Here is a 24753-nt window from a genome sequence, read left to right on the forward strand (position 1 = left end):
ATGTTATTATATAATGGAGTTATTATTAATTTTTTTGGGGGGTGTGCATGATCTGGGAAACAAACCCAGGCCCCCTGCATGCAAGGTGAGCATTCTACCACTGAACCACCCATGTACCCTGGATTTATTATTTTTAAATGAGATAATAAATACATATTTTCAATTTATATTTTTATTTCTAATAAGGTAAATGGTAAATGTCAGTAGCTAGAACCCACTTAAACAAAGGCTCTTAAAAGTAAAAGAGCTTTCATATGAGGCCCTCGGTAATTGTTAAGAATAAAAAGAGTTTCTGACACCAAAAAACATTTGAAAATAATTCTTAATGTTGCCAGACAGGTTAACCTTTGAGTCTTTGCTTCTTATATCATTCTAATGGTCATATTTTAAAATAGTTTATTTAAAGTAAAAATTATTAAATGAAATAATTTAATATACAATACACAATGAGAATGTAAGTATCATGATCTTTGTGTATTAACTAACAGCATAATACATAAAACAAAAACTGCAAGATATGCAAGGATAAGTGGATCAAAACATAGTAATATGGTGGAAAACAGTTTGGCAGTTCCTCAAATAATTAGACAAAGAATCATCAAATCTATGATGGATCCAGAAATTCCACTCCTAGGTATATACTCAAAAGAACTGAAAACAGATCAAATACATATTTGTACACCAATGTTCACAGCAGTATTATTTACGATAGCCAAAAAGTGGAAACAACCCCAAGCGCCCATCAACAGATGAATGGATAAACAAAATGCAGTATATATCCATACAATGGAATGTTATTAAGCCATAAAAATGAATGAAATCCTGATACATACCACAACGTGGATAAACCTTGAAAACATTAAGCTAACTGAAAAAAGCCACACACGAAAGGACAAATATTGTATGAATTATCTTATATGAAATAGCTAGAATAAGCAAATTCACAAAAGCAGAAAGTAGATCAGAGACTACCAGAGGCTGCGGATGTGGATTAATAGCAAGCTATTGCTAAATGGGTACAAAGTTTCTGTTGCAGGTGACAAAAAAGTTTTGGTACAGGATAATGATGATGGTAGCATAACACTGAAAATGTAATTAATGCCACATAATTGTTCACTTAAAAATTGGTAAAATGGCCTGCCTAAGTTAAGATGATGGAGTGAGACGCTTCAAGGCTCTGCTCGCCTATGGGAGCTTTGACCGACCAGGAAGAACTGGAAGAAACATCTTTCTCAAAGCTCCAGAAAATAGTTAAAGATTTGCAGTAACAGAATGAAAGATGAATCAAGAAAAAAATCATTTAAAAGCAGTAGGATCTCATGGTGCCCTAGTTGACCCCTGCCTTGCTCATCTCTGGCTTGGCATGCAGCCGACCTATGCTTCCAGTGTTGGTCCCTGGTCCTGGTTTCAGAGGGAAGAGAATAATCCTTGTGTACAAATTAGGAACATGTATATCTGGGCCAATTCGTATGATGACGAATAGGAACTCACTATCTCAGAACTTGCCATGTATAGAAGATAGCTCACAGAGCTCTCCTAAAGAATGCTGTGGGACAGCAGTCAAGTGGTTGTCAGAGGCAAGGGATAGCAGGCTATAGGATACACAGTGCAGTACTTAGGACCATGAGGAAACTATTTCCTAGGGATAAAGGGTCACTAGTATCTATGTAAACAAGAGGGATTCTTGGTGCCAAATGTGTATGCCGAAGACAAGAGACATGCACAAAAAAGACCAGGGAAGACCCTATGCTTTGGCTTAGAGCTATTCTCTGAACTAGTGCATGGAAAAGCTCTGAAGGAGTGCACTTGCACAGATCAATTTGCAAAGACTGGGAAAGGTGTTTTCTTTTTTTTCCTTTATTTTTTTTGTTTAAGCTCCTGGCATTCAAAGAAAGCTCTGTTATAACACTAGCTGGCTCCAAGCTTAAAAAAGATGCCTCAGAGTCTAAATTTCAGTGATAACAAATTAAAATATCATAATGTCCATGTTTCAACAAAAGATTACAAAACATAAAAAGAAACAGGAAGTTATTCAGGAATAAATGTGTTTCATTAACTTAATTGGGTAGATTTGTAAAGCAGTCCCTATTTTTTCATCTCTATATAGGAACGGTAGTCAGAACACAGAAATTTGATTTTGGTGTAGGTGAAGAGGGAATAAGGGGTAAACTGTCTAGGTTTATATGAATTCAGGGGTGTAGGCATTTTAAAACAATCTGCCAATTCAGAGATTATGCTGGAATCTATTACATAGGCATTTTCTGTTTACCTTGTATTAGTGGACTCTTCATATATGGAGTGTTTCTCTGACAGATTTTGTAAGTTGACTGCTAAATTCTTTAAGTATATTACTGAATATGCAATATATAAAAATTGTTCATCTTTTTTTGTGTACAGGAAAGGATATAAGAACTGGGTTAAATGAAGAAACAAATGAACTTGTACTGAAAAGAAAGGATTAGGCACTTTTGTTTTCTGTTTAAACTTTATTTACTTGGTAAGATTTCTCCCAGAAGGAAAGTTCGGCATTTTGAAAATAGGTATCGTACTTAATTTGAAATGCCCAAATAAATTTAATTAATGCCACTACTCAAATATTGTCCTTAAATATCTAAATACTTAGTAGCAGGAATTTCTAATGGGTTTTTCTTCTTTGTTTTTTAAAGCATGAGCAGCATTTGGCCAATTTCCAGTTCTCCTGCATTTTATTTAAAGAGCAATCACTAAAAAAGAAAAGCTCTTTAAAATTTGGTTATTAGAGAAGGGTCTAGTATCCAAAACATAAAGAGAGTGTTCAACTCAACAACAAAAAGACAAACAACCCAATTACAAAATGGGCAAAAGATACGAATAGACATTTCTCAAAAGAGGAAACACAGAAGGCTAAAAGTCACATGAAAAGATGCTCAATTTCCCTGGCTATTAGGGAAATGCGAATCAAAACCACAATGAGATATCATCTTGCACCCAAGAGAATGGCCATTATCAATAAAACAAAAAACGACAAGTGCTGGACAGGATGTGGAAAAAGAGGCACACTTATCCACTGTTGGTGGGAATGTAAAATGGTACAACAACTGTGGAAGACAGTTTGGCGGTTGCTCGGGAAGCTAAGTATAGAATTGCCATATGATCCGGCAATACCATTGCTAAGTATCTATTCGGAGGACAAGAGGGCAAGGACACAAATGAACATTTGCACACCAATGTTTATAGCAGCATTATTTACAATTGCCAAGAGATGGAAACAGCCCAAATGTCCATCAAGAGACAAATGGCTAAACAAGCTGTGACATATACATATGATGGAATATTACACAGCTGTAAGACAGAATGAAGTCATGAAGCACGTAACAATGTGGCTAGACCTTGAGGACATTATGCTGAGTGAGATTAGTCAGAAACAAAAAACATTGATGAATGAACTTGGAGAATTTCAGTTAAGAACAGAGGCCATCAGGAGGTAGAAATAGGGTAGATATTGGGTGACTGGAGGTGAATGGATACAGATTGTGCAACAGGACTGATCATAAAAATTCAGAAATGGATGGCACAATACTACCTAATTGTAGCCCAATATTATTAGTACACTGAATGGAGTTGAAATGTGAGAACAATAGAGGGAGGAGGGCTGGGGGCACAAATGAAACCAGAAGGAAAGATAGACGATAAAAAGATACCATTTCTAGATGGTATAATCTAGGAATGCCTACAGCGTACAATGATAGTAAATAAATGTACAAATTAAAAAATGTTTTTGCATGAGGAAGAACAAAGGAATGCCAATATTGCAGGGTATTAAAAACAGATGGCAATTCATATTTAGAAAAATTAATTTTTATATGAAACTAAAGCAAAAAATGTTTATTTGGTACAAAATTAATATTTTGACTAGCGTATTTCCTAATATAACTTATATGGACAGTTTAATTGACCATAAGTACATGGAACCTTGAAGAGGGCATGAGATTTTACAGATTTGTCCAGAGTGATTTGAACAGTGAATAAAAAGTATTTACAAAGTTCTTTTGAGGGAATGGCAAGAAAGGGGGAAAATTCAACTTCCCCATTTGGAGAAGACCTGATATTCTCACAAGCAGTGAGGACAACCAAATCAACAGGCCGAGCCCTTTAATCTTGGGGTCTGTTCATATGAAACTTATCCCTGCAAGGATAGGCTAAGCCTACTTAAAATTAGGCCAAAGAGTCACCTCCAGAGAACCTCTCTCTTTCTTTTTTTTTTTAAACATGGGCAGGCACCTAGAATTGAACCCAGTGTTCAATATGGCAGGTATGAACTCTGTCACTGAGTCACTGTTGCCTGCTCTGGAGAAGCTCTTTTGTTGGCCTATCTCTCAGCCAATATGACAAGCAAACACATTGCCCTCCCCTTCTCTATGTGGGACATGACTCCCAGGGGTGTAAACCTCCCTGGAAACATGGGACAGAAATCCTAGAATGAGCTGGGATGCAGCATCAAGGGATTGAGAAAACCTTCTCAACTGAAAGAGGGAAGAGAGAAACGAAACAAAATAAAGTGTCAGTCGCTGAGAGGTATCAAACAGACTCTGGAGGTTATTCTTATGCATTATATAGCTATCCCCTATTTAGTTAAAGGTGTATTAGAGAGGCTACAGGGAAGTGTCTGAAAATGTAGAGCTGTGTTCCAGTAGCCATGTTTCTTTAAGATGACTGTATAATGATATAGCTTTTGCAAAGTGACTGCGTGATTATGAAAACCTTGTTATGATGCTCCTTTTATCTATAGTATGGACAGATGAGTAAAAAATATGGATTAAAAATAAATAAATAAATTGGGAGAACAGATGTTAAAATAAATTTAGTAGACTGAAATGCTGGTGATCGGTGAGGGGTAGAGGTAGGGGGTATGGTACGTATAAATTTAAAAAAAGGTCCTTGCGGACAAGATTATGACATAGGGTTAGAGTGCTTATATACCCCTGAAGTAGGAGAGTGAAAGTATATTGCTGACCTTGGCAGCTGAAAGCAAACTGTTTCTGGTGGTCCTTACTAATAGCTATTGAGCAAAAAGCATTTGCCAGATCAATAACTGCATACCAGGTACCAAGAGATGTATCAATTTGCTCAAGCAATGATCCCACAGCCAGAACAGCAGCTGCAACTGGAGTTATCACCTGATTGAGCTTACGATAATCCACTGTCATCCTCCAAGACCTATCTGTTTTCTGCACAGGCCAGATAGGAGAGTTGAAAGGGGATGTGGTGGGAATCACCACTCCTGCATCCTTCAAGTCCTTAAGAGTAGCAATAATCTCTGCAATCCCTACAGGAATCCGGTATTGCTTCTGATTTACTATTTTGCTAGATAGGGACAGTTCTAGTGGTTTCCACTTAGCCTTTTCCACCATAATAGCCCTCACTCCACGAGTTATAGAGCCAATGTGGGGATTCTGCCAGTTGCTCAGTATGTCTATTCCAATTACGCATTCCAGAACTGGGGAAATAACAACAGAATAGGTCCGGGGGCTAACTGGACCCACTGTGAGACGGAACTGAGCTAAAACTCCATCAATCACATGACTTCCATAAGCCCCCACTCTCACTGGCGGATCAGAGTGACGTTTTGGGTCCCCTGGAATTAATGTCACTTCTGAACCAGTGTCTAATAATCCCCAAAATATCTGATCATTTCCTTTCCTCAAATGCACAGTTACCCTCGTAAAAGGCCGTCGGTCTTCTTGGGGAAGGCTTGGAGGAAGATTAACAGCATAAATTTGTGGCAATGTAACAGGGTTCTTCTGCAAAGGGACCTGGCCTCCTCTTCATTCAAGGGACTCTGGGTCTGTAAAATGTCTCAAGTCTGGAAACTGATTAAGGGGCTGTGACTCTGTGTTTTTGTGATCCAAGTTAGATTTCTATTCACTTGACCTAGAACTTTTTTGTTTATACGGCTCAAACAAGAATTTAGTATACTGCCCATCTACTGTACTTCTAGTTACCCCATGATTTACTAGCCAGTGCCACAAATCTCTGTGAGTCAGATTATTTTTGACTCCTGCTTTGAGTTTGCTGTCTATTATAATAGCCACGTCCACCCTATCTTTGGTGATTAAGTGTTGCCCCCTGGCTTCTGCCAATTTGGATCCAGTCATCTTCACTTTACGGATTCCAGCTTAGTGACAGCAGTTCCCACAGTAATATCTGACCTACAGAGAAGTGCAACTACAGAGCTCTTCAGGGATGATGGAGCTAGTCTCAGAAATTATTTCTCACTGTTCTGGTAAAAGGTGCATTCTCTGGACATTCCTGGGGTGTAAGAACAGGCTTTGCATGATAAATCCACTCTAACATTCCAATCTCTCTAGGCCTCTGGATCCCCTCATCTACATTATACCAGGGCGGTTCTGTCATTTCAACCTCAGGTAACGTCGGCCACCTTTTGATCCATGTTTCAGCCAACCACCCAAACAAACTGTTAATGCCTTTTCTAACCCCTCGAGCTATAACACTGAAAGCAGAATCTCTGCTTAGTAGGCTTATATCAATAAATTCAGCCTGATCCAGCCTTATATTCCTCCCACCATTATCCTACATTCTTAAAATTCATTGCTATACATATTCCCCTGATTTCTACCTATATAAATTAGAAAACTCACACAGTTCATTTGTAGTATAACGTACCTCCTCATGTGCGATACTAGGTACCTCACCTTTAGGGGCCTGTTGGGACTTTAGTCTAGTTACAGGTCTGGAAGAAATGAGGGGTGGTAGGGGTGGATCATGAAAAGAATTAGAAATATCTTCCAAAGCATTCACTTCAGGTCATTCATTTGCAGTTCATCTGGTGAAACAGGATTAATCACTCTAGGGCTAATTCCTTCAGGAGGAGGTTGGGTGGCCAACTCAAGGCAGGCTGGAGGTGGTGTGGCCATGTCCTCAGGGCAAACTATTACAGGGTTATCTAGAGAAGATTCAGCATGATCTAGGGTTTCAAACTCACTCCTCGACATGAATCCATATGCCACCATCCCATTTTTCAGGGTCCCACTCCTTTCTAATCAATGCCCTCACTTTAATGGCAGACACCCTGCAAGACTGAATTTCAGTTTACACTGTAAAGTTGCTACTCTAACAATAAGATTCTGAGTCTGATTTTTGGAGATCTCAAGTCTATGGCTACAGGAAATAAGATTTTCCTTCAGGTTACTCATAGAAGCATTTACATCTGCCAGATGGCACATAAGCTTCTCATTTGAAGCCCTAAGCCCATTCCTCTCAGTCATTAATGTATACAGTGTATCTAATAACAACCAATCAACATCTCTATACCTTCTATTTCCACAAAATTCCATAAAGGTGTCAAAAACAAAGAAGAAGAGAGAGGACGCAAATAAATAAGATCAGAAATGGAAGAGGAGACATAACCACTGACCTCACAGAAATAAAGGAGGTAATAACAGGATACTATGAACAACTTCACGCTAATAAATACAACAATTTAGATGATATGGACGGGTTCCTGGAAAGACATAAACAACCAACTTTGACTCAAGAAGAAATAGATGACCTCAACAAACCCATCACAAGTAAAGAAATTGAATTAGTCATTCAAAAGCTTCCTAAAAAGAAAAGTCCAGGACCAGATGGCTTCACATGTGAATTCTATCAAACATTCCAGAAAGAATTAGTACCAACTCTCCTCAAACTCTTCAAAAAAATCGAAGTGGAGGGAAAACTACCTAATTCATTCTATGAAGCCAACATTACCCTCATACCAAAACCAGGCAAAGATATTACAAAAAAAGAAAACTACAGACCAATCTCTCTAATGAATATAGATGCAAAAATCCTCAACAAAATTCTAGCAAATCGTATCCAACAACACATTAAAAGAATTATACATCATAAAAAAAAAAGTTTAAGGAAAAAAAAGGTTCCCCCTAATATAGGTTTATCCCCACAGGCATGAATTCAAAGAACATATAGCCTTTTCTGGGGTACATAACAGCTACAAACCACCACAACCTAAAATTTCCCCTCTTAACACATTCAAATATATATTCCAGCACTGTTAATTACATTCACAATGTTGTGCTATCATCACCACCATCTAGTACCAAAACTTCCATTAAATCAAATAGAAACTCTGTACATTTTCAGCCTTAACTCCCTATTTCCTCTCTCACTTGACCCTGATAACCTATATTCTAGATTCTGACTCTATGTATTTGCTTATTATAGTTATGTCCTATCATTGAGATCATACAATATTTGTTTGTTTGTGTCTGGCTTATTTCATTCAACATCACGTCTTCAAAGTTCATCATCATGTTGTTGTATGTATTGGAACTTCATTCCTTTTTATGGCTGAATAATAGTCTATTGTGTTTATATACCACATTTTGTTTATTCATTCATTAGTTGATAGACACTGATTTGCTTCTATCTTTTGGCAATTGTGAACGATGTCATGATGTACACTGGTGTGTAAATGTATGTTCAAATCTCTGCTTTCAATTCTTTTGGGTATATACCTAGAAGTGGGATTGCTGGAATACATGGTATTCCTATACTCAACTTTCTGAGGCACTGCCAAATGGTCTTTCACAGCATTTGCCTCATTTTACATTCCACCAACGAGTGTGTTCCTATTTCTCCACATCCTCTCCAACACTTGCAATTTTCCATTTTTTCATAGTAGTCATTCTAACTGGTGTAATATGGTACCTCCTTGTGGTTTTGATTTGCATTTCTCTAATGGCTAATGATGCTGTGTATCTTTTCATATGCTTTGGATAAATGTCTATTCAAGTCTTTTGCCCAGTTTTCAATTGGGTTGTTTGTTTTTTTGTGGTTGAGCTGAAGGACTTCTTTGTATATTCTGGATAATAAATTCTTGCTGGATATGTGGTTTTCAAAGATTTTCTCCCATTGCATAGGTGCTGTTTTACTCTCAAAAAAAGTTCATTGATGCACATAAGTTTTTAATTTTGAGGAGGTCCCATTTATCTAATTTTTTTTCTTTCATTGCTTGCGCTTTGGGTGTAAAATCTACCACTGCCTGACACATGGTCCTAAAGATGCTTCCCTACATTTTCCTCTAGCAGTCTTTTAGTTCTGGTTCTTATATTTAGGTTTTTGATCCATTCTAAGTTAATTTTTGTATATGATGGGAAGTAAGAGTCTATTTTTATTCTTTTGCAAATGGAGATTCAGTTTTCCCAGCACCATTTATTGAAGAGACTATTCTTTCCCTATTAAATGATGTTTGCCCCAGCATCAAAAATCACTTGGTCATAAATGCGAGTATTGATTTCCGAACTCTAAGTTTTATTCCATTGGTCTATATGTCAGCCCTTATGCCAGTAACATGCTATTTTGATTACTGTGGCTTTGTACTAAATTTTAAGATTAGGAAGTGTGAGTCCTCCAACTTTGTTCTTCTCTTTCAGGATGGTGTTAGCTATTTGGGACCCTTACCCTTACATATAAATTTAAATATTGACTTTTTCATTTCTACAAAAGGCTGTAGGAATTTTTATTGGGATTGTATTAAATTTATACATCACTTTGCACAGAACTGATATCTTGACAATATTCAGTCTTTCAATCCATGAACACGGAATGACCTTCCATTTATTTAGGTCTTCTCTGATTTCTTTTATCCATGTTTTGTAATTTTCTGTGTATATGTCCTTTATATCTAGGTGGTTTGAAGCTGCATATCCCAGAAAATCACATTCTTAAATTTAATCCATCCTGTGGGTGTAAATCCATTATAAATTGGACCTTTTGATGAGGTTACTTCAGTTAAGGTGGGTCCCACCTCAATCAGGATGAGTCTTAATCCTATTATTGGAGTCCTCTATAAGAGAATGAAATTCAGACAGAGAGAAAGCCTGTTTTCTGTTTCTTCTATGTGCTGATTTGCAAGGATGTATGTCCCCTAGAAAAGTCATGTTTTAATCTAAATTTCATTTCACAAAGGCAGAATAATCCCTATTCGATACTATATGCCTGAAACTGTAATCAGATCATCTCTCTGGAGATGTGATTTAATCAAGAGTGGTTGTTAAACTGGATTAGGTGAGGACATGTCTCCATCCTTTTGGGTGGGTCTTGATAAGTTTCTGGAGTCCTATAAAAGAGGAAACATTTTGGAGAATGGAAGAGATTTGGAGAGAGCAGAGAATGCTGCAGCACCATGAAGCAGAGAGTCCAGGAGCCAGTGACCTTTGGAGATGAAGAAGGAAAATGCCTCCTGGGGAGCTTCAGGAAACCCGAAGCCAGGAGAAAAAGCTAGCAGATGACAGCGTGTTTGCCATATGCCCTTCCAGTTGAGAGAGAAGCCCTGACTGTGTTCACCATGTGCCTTCTCACTTAAGAGAGAAACCCTGAACTTCATCGGCCTTCTTGAACTGAGGTATCTTTCCCCAGATGGATGCCTTTGATTGGACATTTCTATAGACTTGTTTTAACTGGGATATTTTCTCAGCCTTAGAACAGTAAACTAGCAACTTATTAAATTCTCCTTTTTAAAAGCCATTCTGTGTCTGGTATATTGTATTCTGGCAGCTAGCAAACTAGAACATTCTAACAGGAAGAAAAAAGCTCTTCTGGAAACCAGAAGAGAAGGAAGAGACCAGGAGATGCCGGAAGAGACCAGGAGATGCCACTGTGTGCCTTGCCATGTGGCAGAGGAACCAAGGAGCACCAGCTTTGGGGAGCAAAGAAAGCACTGCCTTGACGATGCCTTGATTTGGACATTTTCCCAGCCTCAGAACCATGACGAATAAATTCCTATTGTTCAATCCAACCCATCTCATTGTATTTGCTTGAGCAACCTAGGAAACTAAAATAACATCTTTGTTTAGATTTATTTCTAAATATTTAATTCTTTCAGTTGCTATTGTAAATGGAATCTTTTTCTTAATTTCTTCTTCTGATTGTTCATTTCTAGTATATAGAAACATTACTAATTTTTGGATATTGATCTTGTACCCACCACTTTGCTAAATTCATTTATTAGCTCTAGGAGCTTTCTTGTGGATTTTCAGGATTTTATGTCCATAAGATCATGCCATTTGCAAACAGGGAATGTTTTTCTTCTTCCTTTTCTATTTGGATGCCATTTATTTCTTTTCCTTGACTAATTGCTTTGGCTAGAATTTCCAGTGCAATGTTGAATAACCGTGGTGACAGTGGGCATCCTTGTCTTGTTCCTGATCTTAGAGGGAAAGCTTTCAAGTCTTTCACCATTAAGTACGATGTTTGCTATATAAGGGGTTCATTATAATATTTAATCTACTTTTAAACATGTTTGAAAATTTCCATATTAAAAAAGGTCTAAAAAAATCAATGAGATGATGGGTGGGCCATGGTGGCTCAGCAGGCAGAGTTCTCACCTGCCATGCTGGAGTCCTGGGTTCGATTCCCAGTGCCTGCCCATGTAAAAAAAAAAAAAATCAATGAGATGTAAGCTCTTACAGCAGACACATTTAGTCCAGAACAATAATTGTTATTTCTAGATTTTGAAAGGTTGTGCTGTAAATGTATAACCTGATATTTAGAGATAAGAACGAAGCTGATCAGGTCAGGATTAAGGTAATTCAGAATACAGAGGTAAGGAAGATATCGTCTGTATTTTAGAATTTCACCTACTCTATGAGACCAAAGGAAGAAAGGTTTATCCTGTCCAGAACCTAAATTTTCTGTAGCACATAATTTAAGTCAGCCTATTTGGATAAGATCATTTAAACAACCCAAACACAGGGAACCCAGAATGGAAACGAGAGCCTGTAATTCTGTATAGCTTAAAGTGATGCCTGCATACATCCCAGAGTATGTTAAGCAGATAATCAAAAAGTACTGGTAAAGTTCCTTGAGGGATGGGTGAAAAATATGGAACTATTAAATTTTATCACCAGGGAAACCCCTGACACTGTGTCAACCATTAGGGACTACCAAGTCAACAGGACAAGCCCTTGATCTTGAAGCTTGCTCTTGTGAAGCTTATTTACATAACAGAGAAGCTTAGCCTACCTGTAGATATGCCTGAGAGTTACTTTCGGAGGACCTCTTGTTGCTCAGATGCAGCCTCTCTCTTTCTAAGCCCAACTCTGCAAGTGAAATCATTACCCTCCTTCCTACGTGGGACGTGATATCCAGGAGTAAAAGTCTCCCTGGCAATGTGTGATATGACTCCCAGGGATGAGTCTGGCCCTGGCACCATGGGATGAACAATGTTATCTTGATCAAAAGGGGGAAAAGAAGCATTACAAATAAGGTATGAGAGAGAGTTCAAATAGTGTCAAGAGGCTATTCTGGAGGCTACTCTTAGACACACTTCAGCTAGACATTGCTACCTATCACAGTCTGCCAACCCCCAACCAAAACCATTTCTGCCAACCCTAAAGAACACCTAGGGCTTTATATGAGATTATACAAAGGTTCTATACACTAAAATTACTTTCCAGAAACCTATAACCTCCAGATGGGTTCCTAGACCAGATAAATCCTGAAATGCAGACAGCCCAGCCTCTCCAGAATATCAACTAGTTTCATGCCCCTACCCCATATTATCAATAGCCCCTTCCAACATGGAAAAGTTAGAATGGGTATAGACCAAATACCCCTAAAGATTGCGAGAAAGCTTAAAGGAGATGGAGTTATGTGGAGGAGGTAGGGTTTAACAAATAAGTATGACTGCTGAGTCATTATATTGATATTTCTTTTAGTCTCCAGTGTCTTGGAGCAGCTAGAAATAAAAACTTAAAATTGTGGAATGGTAACCCATATCAAACTTTGAAATCTGTTCTACAACTCACTGCTGTGGTGTATTTTGAAATTTATTACTTTTTTGTATATATGTTATTTTTCCTTAAAAAAGAGAAAAAATGTCAATTGTGATGATGAACGTACAACTATATGATGATACTCTGAACCACTGACTGTACACTTTGGATGATTACAGCTTTTTACCATGAGAATTTATCTGTGATTCTACTATCTTCTGTGCATTCACGTCATTATAAAATGAAACAAATTCAGAGCTTCTGGAAACAGTTTGACTCATGATTATCTTCACTTCTTCTACTGAACTATATCTAGCAAAGAAACTTCTAATTTTAGTTTCATCCAACCTAACATCAATTCCACCAAAAAAACAGTGTTTGGCATGATTTTGATTTCTGGTAAAACATGGTCTTGGCTGGTTTTAGCTTTATGAGGACTGAGTGCTGGCTTCTCTGGAGACAGCTGAGTTTGGAGTCTCAGGATTTGCAGCAGACATGATGGTGGTAGCCAGCAGTTTTCACCAATGGGGCTCGAGAAGCTGAAGCTGTGCTTCCGGCACCTCTCCTGAGGCTGGTGCTAGGTCCGCTTGTACCTGTAGCCTGGCTTCAAATGGGGAAAGGAATAAAAGTCAGACGTGTAATGGATATAAAAGGTAAGCAGTGAGGCTGAGGAGCCCTAAAATATGGATGGTGAGCAGAGGTGTGGCAGGTGAACTGAGGTGTGGTCCATGGGGCTCCAGAGGGTGGTTCCCACCAGGTTCTCTCTCTTGATTTAGCTTTTGGCAGTTTGATTTTGATGTCCTTAGGTATGATTTTTTCTGTACTCACACTGCAAGGGATTTGCCAATCTTCTGGAATCTGTGGGTTGATATCTTTTGTAAGTTTTAGAAAATTTGTGGTCATCTTTTTTGAACATGCCTCTACAATTCTTTGCCTCCTCACCTATGACTCCAATTACAAGGATGTTAGATCATCTGACTATGTTTCACATGTCTCTTATGCGTTGTTCCATTCTTCCTACTCTCTTCTTCTCCCTGTGCTTCATTTTATTCTGCTTTTCACTGACTGGTAAACCAATTAAAAAATGCAGTGTCCGGCATGCCCAATTTGTCAACAAACTTATGAACTGAGTTCTTAGCTTCAGCTATGGTATTTTTCAATTCTATAAAATCTATTTGATTCTTTTTTTTAAAGATTCAAATTCATAGTTGAAATCTATCTTTTCATCCATTTTGTCCATCTTTTCTTGTAGTTTCTTAAAAATATTAATCAGTTATTTTAAAGTCCTTGTGTATTAACTCTTGTATGTGGGTCATCAGTTAGTGTATTTTCTTTTTCTTCTCTTGATTATTGGTCATTTTTGTGCCTTTCTGTATGTCTTATAGTTTTTTGTCTATATTCTTGACATTGTGTATAGAAGGCATATAGAAGCTATATGATATCTTCCACCATAAAGGTGCCTCCCTTCTTATGTTAGGCAAAAAATAGTATGAGGGGCTGACCTACGTCTATCTAATCCAGAATTGAGTTAGATCAGGGATAGCCTATAGTTTTACTACGGCTCAATTTCCTTGGGCATGGCCTTGAACTTGTGATTAAGATCATGGCAAGTTTGTCCCCTTAGGCCTGAAAGTTTTGTTCTTAAGAGATTTTAGCTTAGATTCTTAACTTACACATGAGAGAGAGAGAGAGACAGAGAGAGAGAGGGATGGAGGCAGGGACGGAGTGAGAGAGAGGATCAAAATCTGACAAATGTCTTGACAGGGAGCTCATTCATGTATATTATGTAGGCCCTTTTCTATTAGTGGGATTTTGCTCCTAAGCATTGTAAAGACCACAGGAAATTTCATTCAGCGTTTTTAGGCAGCCTCTTGTACCATCCAAGAACTCAACAAATGTTCCATGGGGAAAACCAACTTTGTGCTTAGGTCTTGTTCAGTTGTAAATCTATCACATCAACCAAAATGATTGCCAAAAGCCTTTTGTTTCTTTTTCCTCTAGAACAATCTCTCTGCTTGGACCCAGCTTGATTCTCAGCCTGAAATTACTCCCAAGAATGAAAATGGCTGGTGATCACCCAGAGGTCATTCCTCTATGGAATTTTAGTCCATCTAGTCCTTGCTGCTCTCTGATGTCTAAAAATATGATTATTTCAGTCTACCAAAATTTTAACATTTTTTATTGTGATAATATATATACAACCTAAAATTTCTCATTTTAACCACTTTCAAGTATACAATTCAGAGGTGTATTACATTTACAATGTTGGGCTCTACCACCCATTACCAAAACTTTTCCATCACCCCAAAAGGAAATTCTCTACCCATTTAGAATGAAATCCCCATTCTCAACCTCCTCCCTTACCCTCAGTACCCTTTAATCTGTCTCTATGAATTTGCATATTTGAGTTATTTTATAAAGTGAGAACATATAATATTCGTCCTTTTGATCTACCTTATTTCACTCAACACAGCTTCTTTAAGGTTCATCTATTTTGCTACATGTATCAGACCTTTATTTTTCTTTAGGTGTCGCCCTACATATATGTACATGTACACATCTATTCATACACACACACACACACAGAGGCAGATATGTGTTATGTATATTACATGGAATTTTGTTCACAATGTTTTTTGTTGTTTGGTTGGTTATTTTTTTTGGGGGGCGGGAAGCATGGGCTGGGAATCAAATCTGGGTCTCCTGCATGGCAGGTTAAGAATTCTACCACTGAACTACCTGTACACCCTACTTCATTCCTTTTTAAGGCTAGATAATATTCTTTTATATATATATATATATATATATATACACACATATATACACACTATATTTTGTTTATCCATCCATTATCATGTTCTTTTAGTTGTTGTGGGAGTGTTTACTGGTGTGATCTATTATATCCTACTCAGAAGACTTAGTTTGTTGACCAAATTTGAAAGAATACTAGCAGGATACAATAGACAATACTTAGAATGGATTTAACATACGTATAAAGGAGAAGGAAAAAGAAGGCATGACTCTGGCTTTCTGGGTAACAACTGGACAGATGGCAGTACAATTCACTAAGGGATCACAGAAGAGGCTCTGATACAGGTGGTGATGGTGATGAGACCATAAATTCAGCTTTTAATATAGAACAGCTCTTATTCTAGTTTTAGGAACTGAACATAGAGCCCATGCAATTCACTGATACATGGACCATTTGAAGGGGATTTAATTCTGAGGGTAAGATCATGAGTTTGGTTTTAGGTATGTTTCAGACCCTGGAGTAGACACTGGATTTAAAGATTTGTATTTCAGAGGAGAGGTCAGGGCTGAAAATATAATTTTGAGAATAGTCAGCATATTGACGGTAATTAATATCATAGATGTGGATGAGACTATCTCAACAGAGTAGAAAGTAAAGATAGCCTAGGTGGTCAGTAGTACAACATTGAAAATGTAATTAACAGCACTGAATTATACATTATTTGAATGTGGTTAAAAGAGGGAGTTTTAGGTTTTATCTATGGTACTAGAATAAAAAAATACCATGGAACTGCATGACACAGTTAGACTATGAACTACAGTTAATAGTTCAATTATAAAAATGTGCTTTCATCAGTTATAACAAATGTACCACACTAATGCAAGGTGTTAATTACATGGGAATCCTGTATTTTATGTTTAATTGTTTGTAAACCTACAACTACTTAAATAAATAAATAAATATTTAAAAAATAGCCTAGGCAGGAGTGTTGAGGAACTCCACTATCAAGCAACGAGGCAAGTTTCTTTTCTGTGATTTATATCCCTTTCCAATGCACTAAACTTCAAATGATTCTTGTGGATTGTTACACTTTGTTGTTAGTAAACTACATTTGATTTATTCTGGTGAAAAGTCTGTATATTACCTAGTTTTCATTATTTTTGGAAATTCCATAAAGGGAATTCACAGATTCTGTAGAGTTTTAAATACAGTTTTTCAAACTGAAGGTCATGATTAATGGAGACATGAAATCAATTTAGTGAGTCCCAATCAGCACTTTTTAAAATGAAAAGTAGATGAAAAAAATATCAAAGTACATCACATACAGTAAGCATTTATATCCTCTTCCTTGGTAAACTCATTCAGTCTCATGTTTCTAGATGTCATACACAATTCCCAAATTTATATCTCTAGTTAGTACAGGTCTTTCTCCCAAACTCCAGACTCATTTAGAAACCTCTATTTGGATCAAACTCAACAGGTCTAAACATAAACTCCTGATCTTTCTTCCCCAAACGGCAATATTTGCACCTCTTGTAGGTAATAGTAGTTTCATCCCTCCAACTTTTAGCTCTTCAGGCCAAAATCCCTAGAGTCAGGTTTTACTTCTTTCATTCTCTAACATACCACATCCCACTTGCCAGGAAATCCTACTGACTCTACCTTCAGAATATAACCATTTCTCATCATCCCCACAGTTACCACTCTGGTCCAAACTACCACTATTTCACACCTCCATGGTTTCTGCTGAGAAATCTACACACAGTCTTATTGGGCTTCCCTTGTATGGGATGGATTGCTTTTCTCTTGCTGCTTTCAAGATTCTCTCTTTCTCTTTGACCTCTGACATTCTGATTAGTAAATGTCTTGGAGTATGTCTATTTGGATCTATTTTCTTTGGGGTACGCTGCACTTCTTGCATCTGTAATTTTAAGTCTTTCATAAGAGCTGGGAAATTTTCAGTGATAATTTCTTCCATAGTTTTTCGTCTCTTTTTCCCTTCTCTTCTTCTTCTGGGACACCCACAACACATATATTTGTGCGCTTCATATTGTCTTTCAATTCCCTGAGACCCTGCTCACATCTTTCTGTTTTTTCTCCTATATTTTCTTTTTGTCAGATTTCAGATGTTCCGTCCTCCAGTTCACTAACCCTATGTTCTGCCTCTCAAAATCTACCATTGTAGGTTTCCATTGTTTTTTTCATCTCTTCTACTGTGCCTTTCATTCCCATAAGTTTTGTGATTTGTTTTTTCAGACTTTTGATTTCTTCTTTTTGTTCATTCCTTGACTTCTTTATATCCTCCCTCAGTTCACTGATTTGGTTTTTGATGAGGTTTTCCATGTCTGTTCATATATTCTGAATTGTTCCAGCTCCTGTATATCATTTGAATTGTTGGTTTGTTCCTTTGACTGGGTCATATCTTCAATGTTCCTAGTGTGATTTGTTATTTTTTGCTGGTATCTAGGCATTTAATTACCTTAATTAGTTTATTCTGGAGATTGCTTTCACTTCTTTTCCCTAGGGTTTTCTTGCTGGATGAATTTGTTGTCTATTTGTTCTTTGACATTCAGTTCAGCCTTTTCTGGACCTCTAGCTTAGGTTTTGTTTAACAGAGGAGAATTTTTCAGTTCTTGTTTTCTTGTTTCTTACCCTGCTTGTATGGTGCCTTTTGCCCCCCACCCTTAGGAGGGTCTACTTAGGTATTATAGACCCCAACCAGATTTTCCCAGACTTAACTGGCCTCCTATCAGGAGGAAAGAGCCACCTGTGTCGGTTTTCCCTGAGGGTGAGACCCAGCAGGTTGAAAGACTCTCCATAAAGTCTCTGGGCTCTGTTTTTCTTACCTTGCCCAGTATGTGGTGCTTGTCTGCCTGCAGGTCCCACCAGCATAAGATGATGCGGTACCTTTAACTTTGGCAGACTCTCCCTGCTGGGGACGTGTGGAGACAGAGGAGAGGTTGTAGGCTGGTTTTAATGGCTTCAAATTACCTAGCCCTGGTGTCTGAATTCCTTGATGGAGGGATTCCACCTGAGTTGGGCTTCACCCCTCCCCTGGGGAAGGCACAGGCTCCAGACAAGCCCTCAAACGAGCTTGTTTCTGCCTATGTCTGGGGCAGGGGCAGCCCAAGAAGCCCTGCCACTTTATCCAAAGGCAGTCAAGCCTTTGTAGAAACACAGCCACAAAAACCTCCGTTTCCTTTTTTTTTCCTCTTTTTCCATCAGCCCTGCCCCCTTCCTACCAGGGCAAAAATGAGCAACGTCCACTTTGACCAGGCTCACCTGAGTTGGGGGCCTATTTTTAGTAGTCAGAATTTGTTAATTAATTGCACAATTGGCGTTTGGTTGGGCTCAGCCCCTCCTGCTGGTAAAGTCTCTTTTCTTTCCCCTCTGGGAAGCAGCCTGTGGGGGAGGGGCACCAGGCGCCGCAGCTTGGGGAACTCACGGTTCTGGGGGGCTTGCAGCAGGTCCAGCTGGTTCAGACTGGGGTACGCTGTGTGTTTGGTCACTGACATGGTCCCAGGAGCTATTCTGTACTGTTTCTGGTTATTTAGTAGTTGTTCTGGAGGATGAACTAAAACGTGCACTTTGCTAAGCTGCCATCTTGGCCTGGAAGTCTACCGCTATTTCTTCTCTCATCTGGATTAATGCAATAGTTTTCCAACAGGTCTTTCTGCTCCCACCTTGCTTCCTCTATAGTCAATCCTCAACACTGGTCAAAGTAAACCTTTAAAACAGAGCTCAGCAAACTTTTTCTATAGAAGGCCAGATAGTGAATATTTAGGCCTTGCTGGCCAAAAGGTAAAAATCAAGGATATTATACAGATATGTATATAACAAGAAAGAAAAAAATTTTTACAGAATAAAATTCAAAGTGTAGTAATGATAATACAATTTTTTTCATGTAATACAGGTCAACTAATGAGGAAAATGGAATTCTTTTTTCTTTTCTTTTTTTTTTTTATTAACGGAAAGAAAAAAAAAAAGAAATTAACACAACATTTAGAAATCATACCATTCTACATATGCACTCAGTAATTCTTAACATCATCACATAGATGCATGATCATTGTTTCTTAGTACATTTGCATCGGTTTAGAGGAACTAGCAACACAACAGAAAAAAATATAAAATGTTAATATAAAGAAAAGAAATAAAAGTAGTAGTAATAGTAAAAAACAACAACAACAAACAAACCAACAAGCAAACAAAAACAAAAAAAAACCCTATAGCTCAGATGCAGCTTCATTCAGTATTTTAACATGTTTACTTTACAATTAGGTATTATTGTGCTGTCCATTTTTGAGTTTTTGTATCTAGTCCTGTTGCACAGTCTGTATCCCTTCAGCTTCAATTACCCATTGTCTTACCCTGTTTCTAACTCCTGCTGAACTCTGTTACCAATGACATATTTCAAGTTTATTCTCGAATGTCCGTTCACATCAGTGGGACCATACAGTATTTGTCCTTTAGTTTTTGACTGGATTCACTCAGCATAATATTCTCTAGGTCCATCCATGTTATTACATGGTTCATAAGTTTATCTTGTCTTAAAGCTGCATAATATTCCATCGTATGTATATACCACAGTTTGTTTAGCCACTCTTCTGTTGATGGAGATTTTGGCTGTTTCCATCTCTTTGCAATTGTAAATAATGCTGCTATAAACACTGGTGTGCAAATGTCCGTTTGTGTCTTTGCCCTTAAGTCCTTTGAGTAGATACCTAGCAATGGTATTGCTGGGTCGTATGGCAATTCTATATTCAGCTTTTTGAGGAACCGCCAAACTGCCTTCCACAGTGGTTGCACCCTTTGACATTCCCACCAACAGTGGATAAGTGTGCCTCTTTCTCCGCATCCTCTCCAGCACTTGTCATTTTCTGCTTTGTTGATAATGGCCATTCTGGTGGGTGTGAGATGATATCTCATTGTGGTTTTGATTTGCATTTCTCTAATGGCCAGGGACATTGAGCATCTCTTCATGTGCCTCTTGGCCATCCGTATTTCTTCTTCTGGTAGGTGTCTGTTTAAGTCTTTTTCCCATTTTGTAATTGGGTTGGCTGTCTTTTTGTTGTTGAGTTGAATAATCTCTTTATAAATTCTGGATACTAGACCTTTATCTGATATGTCGTTTCCAAATATTGTCTCCCATTGTGTAGGCTGTCTTTCTACTTTCTTGATGAAGTTCTCTGATGCACAAAAGTGTTTAATTTTGAGGAGCTCCCATTTATTTATTTCCTTCTTCAGTGCTCTTGCTTTAGGTTTAAGGTCCATAAAACCACCTCCAGTTGTAAGATCCATAAGATATCTCCCAACATTTTCCTCTAACTGTTTTATGGTCTTAGACCTAATGTTTAGATCTTTGATCCATTTTGAGTTAATTTTTGTATAGGGTGTGAGAGATGGGTCTTCTTTCCTTCTTTTGCATATGGATATCCAGTTCTCTAGGCACCATTTATTGAAGAGACTGTTCTGTCCCAGGTGAGTTGGCTTGACTGCCTTATCAAAGATCAGATGTCCATAGATGAGAAGGTCTATATCTGAGCACTCTATTCGATTCCATTGGTCGATATATCTATCTTTATGCCAATACCATGCTGTTTTGACCACTGTGGCTTCATAATATGCCTTAAAGTCAGGCAGCGCGAGACCTCCAGCTTCGTTTTTTTTCTCTTTTTTCTTTTAATGGATAATATTTTGCTTAATTGTTCAAACTTAGTTCAAAGTTAGTGTTCTCCATTACCAAATCAACCGCAAATGTTTATGTGTAAAAACCATTCTTAGTTGTGGGTCATACGAAACAAACAGCATAGGTTCCTGGACCAGATAAGTCCTGAAACTTAGAGGGCCCAACCTCTCCAGAACAGCAGCTAGTTCCATCTCCCTACCCCATATTAACGACAGCCACTTCCAACATGAAAAAGTTAGAATGGCCATATCCCTAAAGAGAGGGGCAGAAAGATTAAAGGTGATGGTGGAGTTATACAGAGAAGACAGGATTTAACAAATGAATATGATTGCTGAATCATTAAATTGATACCTCTTTTAGTCTCCATATCTTAGAGCAGCTAGAAGCAAAAACCTAAATTTGTGGAACTGTAACCCATGCCAAACTCAGAAATCTGTTCTACAACTAATTGTGGTGCTGTGCTTTGAAATTTATTGCTTATATATGTTATTTTCCACAAAAAAAGAAAAAAAGGTGAGAGCGGGGAGAAATTCAACTTCCCGAAGTTGAATTCTTGATATTCTCACAAGCAGTGTGGACAACCAAAGCTACAGGCTGAGCCCCTAGTCTTGGGGTTTGTTCATATGAAACTTAACCCCACAAAGGATAGGTCAAGTCTACTTAAAATCTAGGCCTAAGAGTCACCCCCAAGAGAGCCTCTTTTCTTGCTCAGTTGTGGCCTCTCCCCCCAGCCAACATGACGAGCAGTCTCACCACCCTCCCCCTTGCTGCGTGGGACATGACTCCCAGGGGTGTGGACCTTCCTGGCAACGTGGGACAGAAATCCTGGAATGAGCTGAGACTGAGCATCAAGGGACTGAGAAAAACCCTAGAATGAGCTGAGAATTAACATCAAGGGATTGAGAGAATCTTTTCGACCAAAAGGGGGAAGAGTGAAATGAGACTAAGTGTCAATGGCTGAGATTCCAAACAGAGTCGACAGGTTATCCTGGAGGTTATTCTTACGCATTAAGTAGATATCACCTTGTTGTTCAAGATATAGTGGAGAGGCTGGAGGGAACTGTCTGAAAATGTAGAGCTGTGTTCCAGTAGCCATGTTTCTGGATGATGATTGAACAATGATATAGCTTTCACAATGTAACTCAGTGAATGTGAAAACCGTGTGTCTGATGCTCCTTTTATCTACCATATCAACAGAAGAGTAGAACATATGGAATAAAAATAAATAATAGGGGGAACAAATGTTAAAATAAATTTAGTTTGAAATGCTAGTGGTAAATGAAAGCGAGGGGTAAGGGGTTTGGTATGTATAATCTTTTTTTCCTGTTATCGTTTTGTTTTTATTTCTTTTTCTAAATTGATACAAATGTTCTAAGAAATGATGAATATGCAACTATGTGATGATATTAAGAATTACTGATTATATATGTAGAATGGAATGATATCTTAATGTTTTGTTTGTTGTTAATTTTTATAATTAATAAAAAAATTTTAAAAAAAGAAAAAATCAATTGTGATAAAAAAATATATATTTATTCCTTCTAGCCTCCTATATTCTGGAGCAGCTAGAAGGAAAAATCTGAGAGGATTTTTTTCATATGGTAGCCCATGACAAACTCTGGGATCTTGTTCTGTAACGATTTGTTGAAGAGTGCTTTGAAAACTATTGTTTTTTTCTTTCTTTGCTTTGTATATATGTTATATTACACAATTAAAAATGTTAAAAAAGAAAAAAACAAACACGTGGAAGGCTGGATTTAGCCTGCAGACTTTAGTTTGCTGAGCCCTGCTTTAAAACATAATCAAATCGCATCATTCTTCTCTTAAAATCTGGTGTACTGGGTGGGCCACGGTGCTTCAGCAGGCAAGAATGCTTGCCTGCCATGCCAGAGGACCCGGGTTCGATTCCCAGTGCCGGCCCATGTAAAAAAAAAAATCCTGTGTATTCTTTTTCTGTTGCTGTATAACAAATTACAAATTACCATAGACTTAATGGCTAAAAACAACACCCATTTTTTTTTTTTTGTCTTCTGTTCTCATTTATTTTTCCATCAGCCCCTTTTCTTCAAATCATTGCACATTGTTATTTTGCCATCTAGGTCTTCTTACTACAGCTTCCAACTATAATGTAACAAAGACCCACTAATTTTCCATATGCCTCAAATTTCCATGGCTACCTCCCACTACTAAAACTGACCTCTTCTACCTCTTATTTTTTCAAGTTTTTACTTTATTCTTGAAAATGGTTCAGTTAATATGAATAGGAGGTTTACTTTAAATAATGACTTAATATATTATCTCCTCATAGTGTTTTCCTTTTAAACATGTCTTAATAGAATAAGTAAAATGAGATTTCAGACTTAACTAACAGAAGGTAACTATTGCACATCTCTTCAGGTACAATAAAGAAGCACACATCATTCATTTATACAACCAACAAATATTTTAAGATTATATACTACATGCCAGGCACTGAAGACAAAACTTCAAGAAAAACAAAGTCCCTGCCATCATGGGTCATAATGTATAATGGGAGACTAGATGTTAACCAAGCGATCAAATGAATATAAAATTACAAATTGGCAAAATCTATAAATAAAAAGTACAGGCTTCTATAAAAACACCCATTTTTTATCTCAGCTCTGAAGGAAGACAGGTAGACTCAACTGGTTTTCTGCCTAGGGTGTTAGAAGGCCAACTCAAAGTGAGCTCTTATTGGAAGGATATGTGGAAGAATCCATTTCTAAGGTCCTTCAGGCTGTAGGTCTGAGGTCCCATTCCCTTGCTGGCTGTCAGCCAGGGGCCACTCTCAGCTTCAAGAGGTCACCCGCATTGCCATGTGGCCCCCGACCTTCAAAGTCAGCAACTGCACATCAAATCCTTCTCGTTCTATGAACGTCTCTGACTGACCCTTCTGCTACCAGTGAAAAAACCTCTGTTTTGAAAGGTATGACCTGACTGGGTCAGGCCCACTCAGATAATCTCCATTATCTCAAGGTGAAATAATTTAGGGCTTTAATTTCATCCGAAAAAACCTCTTCACAGTGGTACATACACTATGTTAGACTGAATAACCAAGTACAGGAACCTTGCAGTGGGGTGGGTGTGAGGGGTGGGATTGGTAATCTTTATAGACCTCTGCCTGCCTATCACTTCAAGCAATAGCTTCCTTCTCAGAGAAAAAAGACAAGGCCCAGGGATGCAAGGGTAGTTCAGTGGTAGAATTCTTGCCTGCCACGTGGGAGACCTGGGTTCAATTTCTGGTCCATGTACTTCCCAAACAAACAAACAAACAAAACACACAAAAAAAACAAAAATTCAACAAATGGTACTGCAATAACAGGGTACTTACATGGAAAAATAATGAAATGTGACCCCTACATACAGCATACCAAAAAAAAAAGAAAAAAAAAAAAAACCCTAAAGACAAGGGCTTATATGGTCTGTGCCACCTGCTTTCCCCCAACCACCATGCCTGTCCTATTATCTCTTAGACTTTATTTCCTACTTCTCTCTCTGGCTTACTCTGTTTATGA

At 37.9% G+C, this 24753-nt stretch overlaps 1 protein-coding gene across 7 annotated transcripts in view; it reads right to left on the reverse strand.

Moving 5' to 3' along the window:
• The window catches only part of SMYD4 (SET and MYND domain containing 4), a 74866-nt gene that overhangs the window by 47866 nt on the left and 2247 nt on the right, over positions 1-24753 (reverse strand). The gene's annotated exons all lie outside the window — the stretch shown is intronic.

Source organism: Tamandua tetradactyla, chromosome 6 (genome assembly GCF_023851605.1).
Source record: "Tamandua tetradactyla isolate mTamTet1 chromosome 6, mTamTet1.pri, whole genome shotgun sequence".
Taxonomy (NCBI): Eukaryota; Metazoa; Chordata; class Mammalia; order Pilosa; family Myrmecophagidae; genus Tamandua; species Tamandua tetradactyla.